The sequence below is a fragment of the Rhipicephalus microplus genome, unplaced genomic scaffold, assembly GCF_043290135.1.
Source record: "Rhipicephalus microplus isolate Deutch F79 unplaced genomic scaffold, USDA_Rmic scaffold_406, whole genome shotgun sequence".
Classification (NCBI taxonomy): Eukaryota; Metazoa; Arthropoda; class Arachnida; order Ixodida; family Ixodidae; genus Rhipicephalus; species Rhipicephalus microplus.
The window spans coordinates 82501-93009 of record NW_027464970.1 but is presented as its reverse complement, the minus strand read 5'-3'; the positions used below and the strand labels follow the sequence as shown (position 1 = coordinate 93009).

The following is a 10509-nucleotide window of genomic DNA, read 5'->3' as shown; positions in this document are numbered from 1 at the left end:
CGCCCCGGCTGACACGGTTCGGACTTTGCACTTTTCGGCTGTGCCTGGCTGGCGGCCCACTCACTCGATCGCCATGTCTGTTTGCCACAGTTTTCCCGGTGGTGCCGCACCCGGGCTTGCCCCGGCAGACGCGTTTTTTTTTTTCTTTTCGCCCCGGCTGACGCAGTTTTCGCCCCGCCCCGGCTGACGCGGTTTCGTGCCGCCCCGGCAGACGCGGTTTTTTGCGCCGCCCCGGCTGACGCGGTTTTTGCCGCCCCGGCTGACGCAGTTCGGACTTTGCACTTTTTGGCTGAGCCTGGCTGGCGGCCCACTCACTCGATCGCCATGTCTGTTTGCCACAGTTTTCCCGGTGGTGCCGCACCCGGGCTCGCCCCGGCAGACGCGTTTTTTTTTTTCCTTCGCCCCGGCAGACGTGGTTCCCCCCCCCCCCTCCGTCTTTCTTTTTGTTTTTTTTTTTCGCCGCGGCTGAAGTGGATTTTTCGGTGCCTCGACGCCCCGGTAGTCGCGGTTTTTCCGTTTCCGCACGGCCCCGGCTGACGCTGCTCGGTCACAGTCGCCTTTTGTGAGGATTGCAGACTTCTTGAGCGCGGGTGTTTTTTTTTTGTTGTTGTTGTTGTTTTATTACGCATTCGCTCCAGCAGACGCTGTTTAGACTTTTTGTTTCCTCTTTTATCCTGCGACGAGGTGACGAGGTTTATTCGGTGCCCCGCCGCCCCGGCTGAAGTGATTTTTCCTGTCCCGTGCCGCCCCGGCTGACGCGGTTGGGACTTCGCGTTTGTTCGGCCGCCACGGGTTTTGGCGCACTCGCTCGGTTGCTTGTTGTTGCCACTTGTTGCGAACCCAGGTTTCTTGAGCGAGCGCGGGCGTTTTTTCTTCCTTTCTTTCTTTGTTCTATGTGTTAGCGAATCGGCCTTTAATATCACACGAGGACTCACAACCAACAATTTTCAGTTTGAAGTGTAAAAAATCTGCAGGTGTTGACGTAACTGACTTGCCCCGTACCCTTGAGTACATCCATGAAGTTCTCGTAGTACTACTAAATCGCATTATTCCAAGTGGAGAAATTCCCATAAACTTGCAAACCTCTACACGAAAATCGGTGCGCGTGATAAAGTTGAAAATTATCGTCCGATATCAAATGTGCCTTCTATAACACAAATTCTAGGAAAAAAAAAAAAAACACTTGTTCGCCGTTTTCTGCGCCGTGACTGGCAGCACTCCGGCGAAGCGAAACGGGGTCGATTCGAGCACGATATCGGCGTCTTTCGACGTGCTCGCCGGCGACCGTCGCACGAGTACGTCGCACGAGCGCGTCTGCCGGGGCGCCGTTTGCGAAGCCGACGCAAAAGTGGGAACCGCCGCTCGGATGATCGCCGCTTTCGGCAGAGTGAGTGTTGGCACTCCGGGGAAGCGAAACAGCGTGAATGCGCCCACGAAATCGGCGTATTTTGAAGTGCCCGCCGGCGACCGTCGCACGAGTACGGTAAACCGCGTCAGCCGGGGCGTAGTTCGGGACGCCGACGAAAAAGTGGGAAGCGCAACTCGGATCTTCGCCGTTTTTGCAGGAGTGAGTGGCGGCCCTCCTGCGAGACCAAGAAGCATCGATTCGTGCACGAATTCGGCGCCTTTCGACGTGATCGCCGGCGACCGTCGCTCGAGTAGGGCAAACCGCGTCTGCCGGGGCGGGCTTCGGGACGCCGATGCGAAAGTGGGAAACGCTGCTCGGATGTTCGCCGTTTTTGGCCGAGTGAGTGCTGGCACTCGGGCGAAGCCAAACGGGGCCGATTACGGCACGATATCGGCGTCTTTCGACGTGCCCGGCGGCGACCGTCGCACGAGTACGGTAAACCGCGTCAGCCCGGGCGGAGTTCGGGACGCCGATGCGAAAGTGGAGAACGCCGCTCGGATCTTCGCCGTTTTTGGAGGAGTGAGTGGCGGCACTCCGGAGAAGCCAAGGAGCGCCAATTAGCGCACGATATCGGCGTCTTTCGACGCGCTCGCCGGCGACCGTCGAACGAGTAGGGCAAACCGCGTCTGCCGGGGCGGGGTTTACGACGCCGACGCAAAAGTGGGAACCGCCGCTCGGATGTTGGCCGTTTTTGGCAGAGTGAGTGCTGGCACACCGGCGACGCGAAAGAGCGCGAAAGCGCCCACGAAAGTGGCGTATTTGGACGTGCTTGACGGCGACCGCTGCAGGAGTACGAAAAACCACGTCAGCCGGGGCGAGCGACCCACGGCGGTCTGGGTGCTTATCGCTGCTATTATAGGGGCACCCCGGCAGACGCAGAAAAAAAAAATTTTTTTTCGACCTTCTTTTTTGCTGGTCGAGCTCGGGTAACCCAGGTCGCAATGGGAGCCGCGCACGAAAGCGGCGTCGCGAGACGCGTTCGCGGTCGCTAGTCGCACGAGCTCGGCAACCGCGTCAGCCGGCGCGGAGTTCGGGATGCCGACGGCTAAGTGGGTACCGCTGCTCGGATGTTCGCCGTTTTTGGCCGAGTGAGTGCTGGCACTCCGGCGAAGCGAAACGGGGCCGATTCGGGCACGATATCGGCGTATTTCGACGTGCTCGCCGGCGACCGTCGCACGAGTACGGCAAAGCGCGTCTGCCGGGGCGAGGTTTGCGATGCCGACGAAAAAGTGGGAAGCGCCGCTCGGATCTTCGCCGTTTTTGCAGGAGTGAGTGGCGGCCCTCCTGCGAGACCAAGAAGCATCGACTCGCGCACGATATCGGTGTCTTTCGACGTGCCCGCCGGCCACCGCCGCACGAGTACGGCAAACCGCGTATGCCGGGGCGGGGTTGGCGACGCCGACGCAAAAGTGGGAACCGCCACTAGGATGTTCGCCGTTTTTGGCAGAGTGAGTGCTGGCACACCGGCGACGCGAAAGAGCGCGAAAGCGCCCACGAAAGTGGCGTATTTGGACGTGCTTGACGGCGACCGCTGCAGGAGTACGAAAAACCACGTCAGCCGGGGCGAGCGACCCACGGCGGTCTGGGTGCTTATCGCTGCTATTATAGGGGCACCCCGGCAGACGCAGAAAAAAAAAATTTTTTTTCGACCTTCTTTTTTGCTGGTCGAGCTCGGGTAACCCAGGTCGCAATGGGAGCCGCGCACGAAAGCGGCGTCGCGAGACGCGTTCGCGGTCGCTAGTCGCACGAGCTCGGCAACCGCGTCAGCCGGCGCGGAGTTCGGGATGCCGACGGCTAAGTGGGTACCGCTGCTCGGATGTTCGCCGTTTTTGGCCGAGTGAGTGCTGGCACTCCGGCGAAGCGAAACGGGGCCGATTCGGGCACGATATCGGCGTATTTCGACGTGCTCGCCGGCGACCGTCGCACGAGTACGGCAAAGCGCGTCTGCCGGGGCGAGGTTTGCGATGCCGACGAAAAAGTGGGAAGCGCCGCTCGGATCTTCGCCGTTTTTGCAGGAGTGAGTGGCGGCCCTCCTGCGAGACCAAGAAGCATCGACTCGCGCACGATATCGGTGTCTTTCGACGTGCCCGCCGGCCACCGCCGCACGAGTACGGCAAACCGCGTATGCCGGGGCGGGGTTGGCGACGCCGACGCAAAAGTGGGAACCGCCACTAGGATGTTCGCCGTTTTTGGCAGAGTGAGTGCTGGCACTCCGGCGAAGCGAAAGAGCGCGAATGCGCCCACGAAAGTGGCGTGTTTGGACGTGCTTGACGACGACCACCGCAGGAAAACGAAAAACCACGTCAGCCGGGGCGAGCGACCCATGGCGGTCTGGGTGCTTATCGCTGCTATTATAGGGGCACCCCGGCAGACGCAAAAAAAAAAAAAATTTTTTTTCGACATTCTTTCTTGCTCGTCGACCTCGGGTGACCCAGGTCGCAGTGGGAGCCGCGCACGAAAGCGGCGTCGCGAGACGGCTTCGCGGTCGCTAGTCGCACGAGCTCGGCAACCGCGTCTGCCGGGGCGGAGTTCGGGACGCCGACGGCTAAGTGGGAACCGCCGCTCGGATGTTCGCCGTTTGTGGCCGAGTGAGTGCTGGCACTCCGGCGAAGCCAAACGGGGCCGATTCCGGCACGATATCGGCGTCTTTCTACGTGCTCGCCGGCGACCGTCGCACGAGTACGGCAAAGTGCGTCTGCCGGGGCGGGGTTTGCGACGCGTACGCAATAGTGAGAACCGTCGCTCGGATGTTCGTCGTCTTTCGCCGAGCCAGTGCTGGCACTCCGGCGAAGCCGAACGGAGCCGATTCGGGCACGATATCGGCGTCTTTCCACGTGCTCGCCGGCGACCGTCGCACGAGTACGGTAAACCGCGTCAGCCGGGGCGGAGTTCGGGACGCCGATGCGAAAGTGGGAAGCGCCGCTCGGATCTTCGCCGTTTTTGGAGGAGTCAGTGGCGGCACTCCGGTGAAGCCAAGGTGCGCCAATTCGCGCACGATATCGGCGTCTTTCGACGTGCCCGCCGGCCACCGTCGCACGAGTACGGCAAACCTCGTCTGCCGGGGCGGGGTTTGCGACGCCGACGCAAAAGTGGGAACCGCCGCTCGGATGTTCGCCGTTTTTGGCAGAGTGAGTGCTGGCACTCCGGCGAAGCGAAAGAGCGTGAATGCGCCCACGAAAGTAGCGTATTTGGACGTGCTTGACGGCGACCGCCGCAGGAGTACGAAAAACCACGTCAGCCGGGGCGAGCGACCCACGGCGGTCTGGGTGCTTATCGCTGCTATTATAGGGGCACCCCGGCAGACGCAGAAAGAAAAAAAAAAAAAATGGGGACATGGCGTGCGTCACCGTGCGGCTTCGCAGCGTTGCCGAAGTCGCCGAGCCCTTCGACTGAGCCGAACGGCGGACAGGGAACGTTGGTCGGCCGTTCTAACCTGTCGGTGCCACGCCGAGACGTCGTTAAGGAAAACCGCGTCGTGGGCCTCTACGACGCCGTCGAGTCGTTGTACGTTTGGTGTCCAGCGTGTCGGCGGCGAGTAGCGGACACGTCGTTCACGACTTCGGTCTTTCGCAGTCGACGCGAACTTGCGGAGAGTCGTGGTGCCTCACGTTTTCGGCAGAAACCGCGGCGGAATTTTCCCGTGCGTGCGCGCACGACCTCGGTGCTGTGCCGTCAGCGTAGTGTTGCACAAACTCGTGGCCTACCCAAGGTGCGGTACGTTTGCGGCCGTATCCTCGGTGGGAATTTCGTGAGTAGGGTCGCAAATTCTACGACCTCGGCCGGTTTGAGAGCGACGTAGACTTGTGGCACGCTCAACGTGCCACACGTTTCGGGGCACACCCGCGGTGAAATTTTCTCGAGTACGCTCGTATTAGTGCCCAAGGAGGTCTGGGTACTTATCGCTGCTATTATGTGGGGGTTCTCGTGAGCGGCGTACGCGAAAGCGACCGGGTGTCTGATATGCGGCGGGCTTCGGCCTCGTCAAGCGTGTCCTCGGGTCTGCTCCAGGGGAATCCACGGCAGTCGTCTGCAGCCTCATCCGCTTGATGCGTTAGGGGCTGGTTGTCGGACGGTGCCGTTTTACCACGATATCGAGGTGTGTTCCGTGTCGTCCTCGGGCGATTCAGATGCGAAAGCGCCGAAGACGCGGGCGTGACCCGTCGTCTGGCGGCTTTGCAGTCTCGGCTCCGTTGCTAGTTCCGGCCGGTCCACCGACAGTGCAGCGGGCTTGGGCAACCCGCACGGCGCGACCGAGTCGATGCAACGAAAAAGAGCGAGCATGAACGTGCTTCTTGCCGCACGGCTCCCACTCGTCTTTCGGGAAGGTTGTGCCGTAGCGAGCTCGAACGCCGTCATCTCGGAGTGCAAAATAAGCGTGTTGGGGCGCCTGAAGGTGGCCTCCGCCGCACACAGACTGCGTCCGGCCCGCCGAAGGCGAGGACGGACGCGCAGTCGAACGATTACCTGGTTGATCCTGCCAGTAATCATATGCTTGTCTCAAAGATTAAGCCATGCATGTCTAAGTACATGCCGAAATAAGGCGAAACCGCGAATGGCTCATTAAATCAGTTATGGTTCCTTAGATCGTTTCTTCCTACTTGGATAACTGTGGCAATTCTAGAGCTAATACATGCAGTGAGCCTGGAGCCCTTTGGGTAACGGGTGCTTTTATTAGACCAAGATCGATCGGGTTTCGGCCCGTATTGTGTGGTGACTCTGGATAACTTTGTGCTGATCGCATGGCCACGAGCCGGCGACGTTTCTTTCAAGTGTCTGCCTTATCAACTTTCGATGGTAGGTTACTTGCTTACCATGGTTGTTACGGGTAACGGAGAATCAGGGTTCGATTCCGGAGAGGGAGCCTGAGAAACGGCTACCACATCCAAGGAAGGCAGCAGGCGCGCAAATTACCCACTCCCGGCACGGGGAGGTAGTGACGAAAAATAACAATACGGGACTCTTTTGAGGCCCCGTAATTGAAATGAGTACACTCTAAATCCTTTAACGAGGATCAATTGGAGGGCAAGTCTGGTGCCAGCAGCCGCGGTAATTCCAGCTCCAATAGCGTATACTAAAGCTGCTGCGGTTAAACAGCTCGTAGTTGGATCTCAGTTCCAGACGAGTAGTGCATCTACCCGATGCGACGGCTCGGACTGAACATCATGCCGGTTCTTTCTTGGTGCACTTCATTGTGTGCCTCGAGATGGCCGGTGCTTTTACTTTGAAAAAATTAGAGTGCTCAACGCAGGCGAGTCGCCTGAATAAACTTGCATGGAATAATAGAACAAGACCTCGTTTCTGTTCTGTTGGTTTTTGGAATACGAGGTAATGATTAAGAGGGACGGACGGGGGCATTCGTATTGCGGCGCTAGAGGTGAAATTCTTGGACCGTCGCAAGACGAACTACTGCGAAAGCATTTGCCAAGAATGTTTTCATTGATCAAGAACGAAAGTCAGAGGTTCGAAGGCGATCAGATACCGCCCTAGTTCTGACCATAAACGATGCCAACCAGCGATCCGCCTGAGTTACTCAAATGACTCGGCGGGCAGCTTCCGGGAAACCAAAGTATTTGGGTTCCGGGGGAAGTATGGTTGCAAAGCTGAAACTTAAAGGAATTGACGGAAGGGCACCACCAGGAGTGGAGCCTGCGGCTTAATTTGACTCAACACGGGAAAACTTACCCGGCCCGGACACTGGGAGGATTGACAGATTGAGAGCTCTTTCTTGATTCGGTGGATGGTGGTGCATGGCCGTTCTTAGTTGGTGGAGCGATTTGTCTGGTTAATTCCGATAACGAACGAGACTCTAGCCTATTAAATAGGTGCGGGGTTCCCAGCACCTTACAACCTTCTTAGAGGGACAAGCGGCTCCTAGCCGCACGAAACAGAGCAATAACAGGTCTGTGATGCCCTAGATGTCCGGGGCCGCACGCGCGCTACACTGAAGGAAGCAGCGTGTCTTTATCCCTGTCTGAAAAGACTGGGTAACCCGTGGAACTTCTTTCGTGATTGGGATAGGGGCTTGCAATTGTTCCCCTTGAACGAGGAATTCCCAGTAAGCGCGAGTCATAAGCTCGCGTTGATTACGTCCCTGCCCTTTGTACACACCGCCCGTCGCTACTACCGATTGAATGATTTAGTGAGGTCTTCGGACCGATGTCCGGCGCGGCCTTTCGGTTGCGCCGGTCTGTTGGAAAGATGACCAAACTTGATCATTTAGAGGAAGTAAAAGTCGTAACAAGGTTTCCGTAGGTGAACCTGCGGAAGGATCATTAACGGATTGTGAAGGGTGAGCGCCTCAGCTGCGTCTGCGCCCGACACTTTCTGCCGCTGACCCCGTTTGGACGCGGGGTCGGCTTTTCCCCACGGGGCTGCCTGAATGTGGAGCGGCACCCCGTGACAAATTGTTGCGCCCAGCGGACGCCAACACCGCGACCTTGGACGGTCGGCCAGGTGGCGGACGCGGGTACAAACGGCGCAACGCACTCATAGGTCGGCTTTCGACCCGCCACTGCACCGTGGCTCGAAGCGCTCGAAATGCGCGACCCGACCGCTGCGGGACCGCCTAGTACTGTAAACAGGAGCGGCGGAGCGCGAACGGCGAGTCGTGGTTACGTCGGTAGAAGGCGAGGCTGCGCGTTCCCGAAACGCCAGCCGAGTGCCCTCCCGACCGTTCGAGCGTGCAAGAACGAGACCCGACAATCGCGCGGCGACTGCCAAGTACGAGAGGAACGGCACAAGCGTCGGCGGTCGGTCAAGGAACTGGCGATGTGACGGGTCCGCTGTGCACCAGTGCATACCGTCCCGCCGTCCGCGGCAAGCGCCTCCGCGTCCTCGGGTGACGGAGGCTGCCGGTCGGTTCTTGCAGGCGAGGGATCTCGCTGGCACCGGTTCGCGTTGACGCGCGGCCGGTCATGGCACGGCGATGCGACGGCCGAGGTGCGCAGTACTCGATGGAGGAACCGCACGCTCCGATGACCGTCCCGCCCTCCGCGGCGTATGCGTACCGACCGTAATGGTTGCAGCAGCGCCGGCCGGCTTTTGAATTCGCCACACGAAACACGGTGCGAGATCGCGGTTAGGGGAGCGTCGACGTTGCCAGGCGTTTTGCTTGCTGCCGAGGGAAAGGCGGCACGGCCACGTCGCGCTCGTCGCGATTAGCGGGTCTGCGCGCTTTGGGAAGGTGCCGCAACGACTTGCCGAAAGAGGAAGCACGGAAGAACGAGGGACTTGGACGTCCCGACAATTGAACGCACTTGCGGCCAGGCCCTTGCTGGCTTCGTTCTTCCGCCTCGAGTAGGCTCGTACGCGGCTCCGGCGCCGAAAGTGGTCCTTGGCACCGACTTCGGTGGACGTGGGAAGTGCCGCGCAAGTACGGCGCGCCTGGCTCCACCTGTTGGCTAAAGTAGGCAGCCGGATCGGCATTTTGGTGTGCGGTGGCAAACCGTGGATGCGAAAAAAGCTTGTGCGATTTCGTGGAACAAAAAGCGGGGGTCCCCCTTTTTATGCGGAGGAGACCGACCCGCCTGCCGTGGTGAACCGCGACGCCACGGTAAAAACGGGAGAGGCTTGTCGATGGGACCGTGCATCCCGCGCTCCACGGAGGCCGGGAGGCGGCCGCCCGAGGAAATGTGTAGCCGTCGAGGCCCGCATCTGCGTGCACTCTTATCCAAATGGGTGTACCGCAGGCATTTTCTGGTTAGGCGGGCCAATGAGAGCGAGCACACAACGATACCTACGGGTCCGGCTTGGAGAACCGGCTTCGACGCCTCCCGAGTATTTATAGAGGGGTGGACCACGAAAGCACTCGCAAGTAGCGAAAGCGAAACGCCGTCCGAAACACACCGTTTGCTCGATTTGCGGCAGCCGAAAAAGGCGCGGCAGAGTTTTGGAGTCCAAGCGTGCGCTGAAAAGCGCCCTTCTTGGCCACTGTTTGGCCGAGTGCCAGAAACGTTTGGTTTTGACTGTACGGAATTGAACAAACACTTTTTCACGACTCTAAGCGGTGGATCACTCGGTTCTCGGGTCGATGAAGAACGCAGCCAGCTGCGAGACTTGGTGTGAATTGCAGGACACACTGAGCACTGATTCTTTGAACGCACATTGCGGCCTTGGGTCTTCCCTTGGCTTCGTCTGTCTGAGGGTCGGATCACATATCAAGAGAGCCTTCGGCGCACAAGGGAACGTGAGCCGTCGACTCGTTTTGACCGCGTCGGCAACACGGACAGCACGCTGAACACCTCACAGCGAGCGCCAACAGCGGCCACTCAAGGGCGAGACGGTGGCGACCGTCGTGCCAGAGCCCAACCGAAACGGGGGCGACCGACTGCATTGAGGATGTGGCACCTCGTTGAGACCGCCGCAGGACTTCGAGTCGGAAGGAAGCCTGCAGGGAAAGTGCGGTCGAGGTTGCGTACTCCTCTCTGCGACCGGGCGCGCAAGAGCTGCGAGAGCCACGGACGCGCAACTTTAACGCACGGTAAACACGAGGAGCGAAAGCCGGCCAGCAAAGCTTCTCCAGCCGTGCGCAAAGTGCGCGAGATCGCAGCCTTGCGTTGCGCTTGTTGCCCTCGAAGTAAGCAGGGTGTCCCGTAGACCGGGCGCTCGAACACGCTGCGGGGCCGTGCCTCCTCCAGGCTTTGCCGCGCGAACAGGGAACGTTCGCGCGCAAAGCGCAGGGAGGTGAGGAGGCTGCGCCCGACGTTTGCGGTTCGCTGCGTACGCGGTTGATGCGGAGAGCACGGCGCGACGACTTGCCGCGAAGCGGAAAAAGTCTCCCGCACGAGTTGGCGAAACGTTGGCGAAGCTTAAGGCGTTCTCGTCGTAGTCCGCCGTCGGTCTAAGTGCTTCGCAGTTCCCGTCCCGTTCAAAAAACTGGGCCACTCCAGTTGGGGCGGGGGCGACGCTACACGAGACGATGCCTCTCGCCAGGCTGCGTGGCTGCCCTTGCGGCGGCGGCGACTGGCCTCGGCGGTGTTTGGGCTTTCGACACGGTCGTTTATCACGCAACTGCTCGGACGACGCACGCGCGCAGCGGAATGCCGCTTGCCAGCCTTGTGAAGATGTGACCCTGTACAGGGTTGCGGGCGCACTTGGTAGGG

At 59.7% G+C, this 10509-nt stretch overlaps 2 non-coding genes across 2 annotated transcripts; both read left to right on the top strand.

Moving 5' to 3' along the window:
* The first annotated feature begins 5869 nt into the window (after positions 1 to 5869).
* LOC142794369 (small subunit ribosomal RNA) lies at positions 5870 to 7683 on the top strand. Its single transcript, XR_012892286.1, has one exon. It is a non-coding gene; the product is annotated as a small subunit ribosomal RNA (ribosomal RNA).
* A 1719-nt stretch (positions 7684 to 9402) lies between these two features.
* On the top strand, positions 9403 to 9555 carry LOC142794376 (5.8S ribosomal RNA). The gene has a single exon (XR_012892292.1). It is a non-coding gene; the product is annotated as a 5.8S ribosomal RNA (ribosomal RNA).
* The last annotated feature ends 954 nt before the right edge of the window (positions 9556 to 10509 follow it).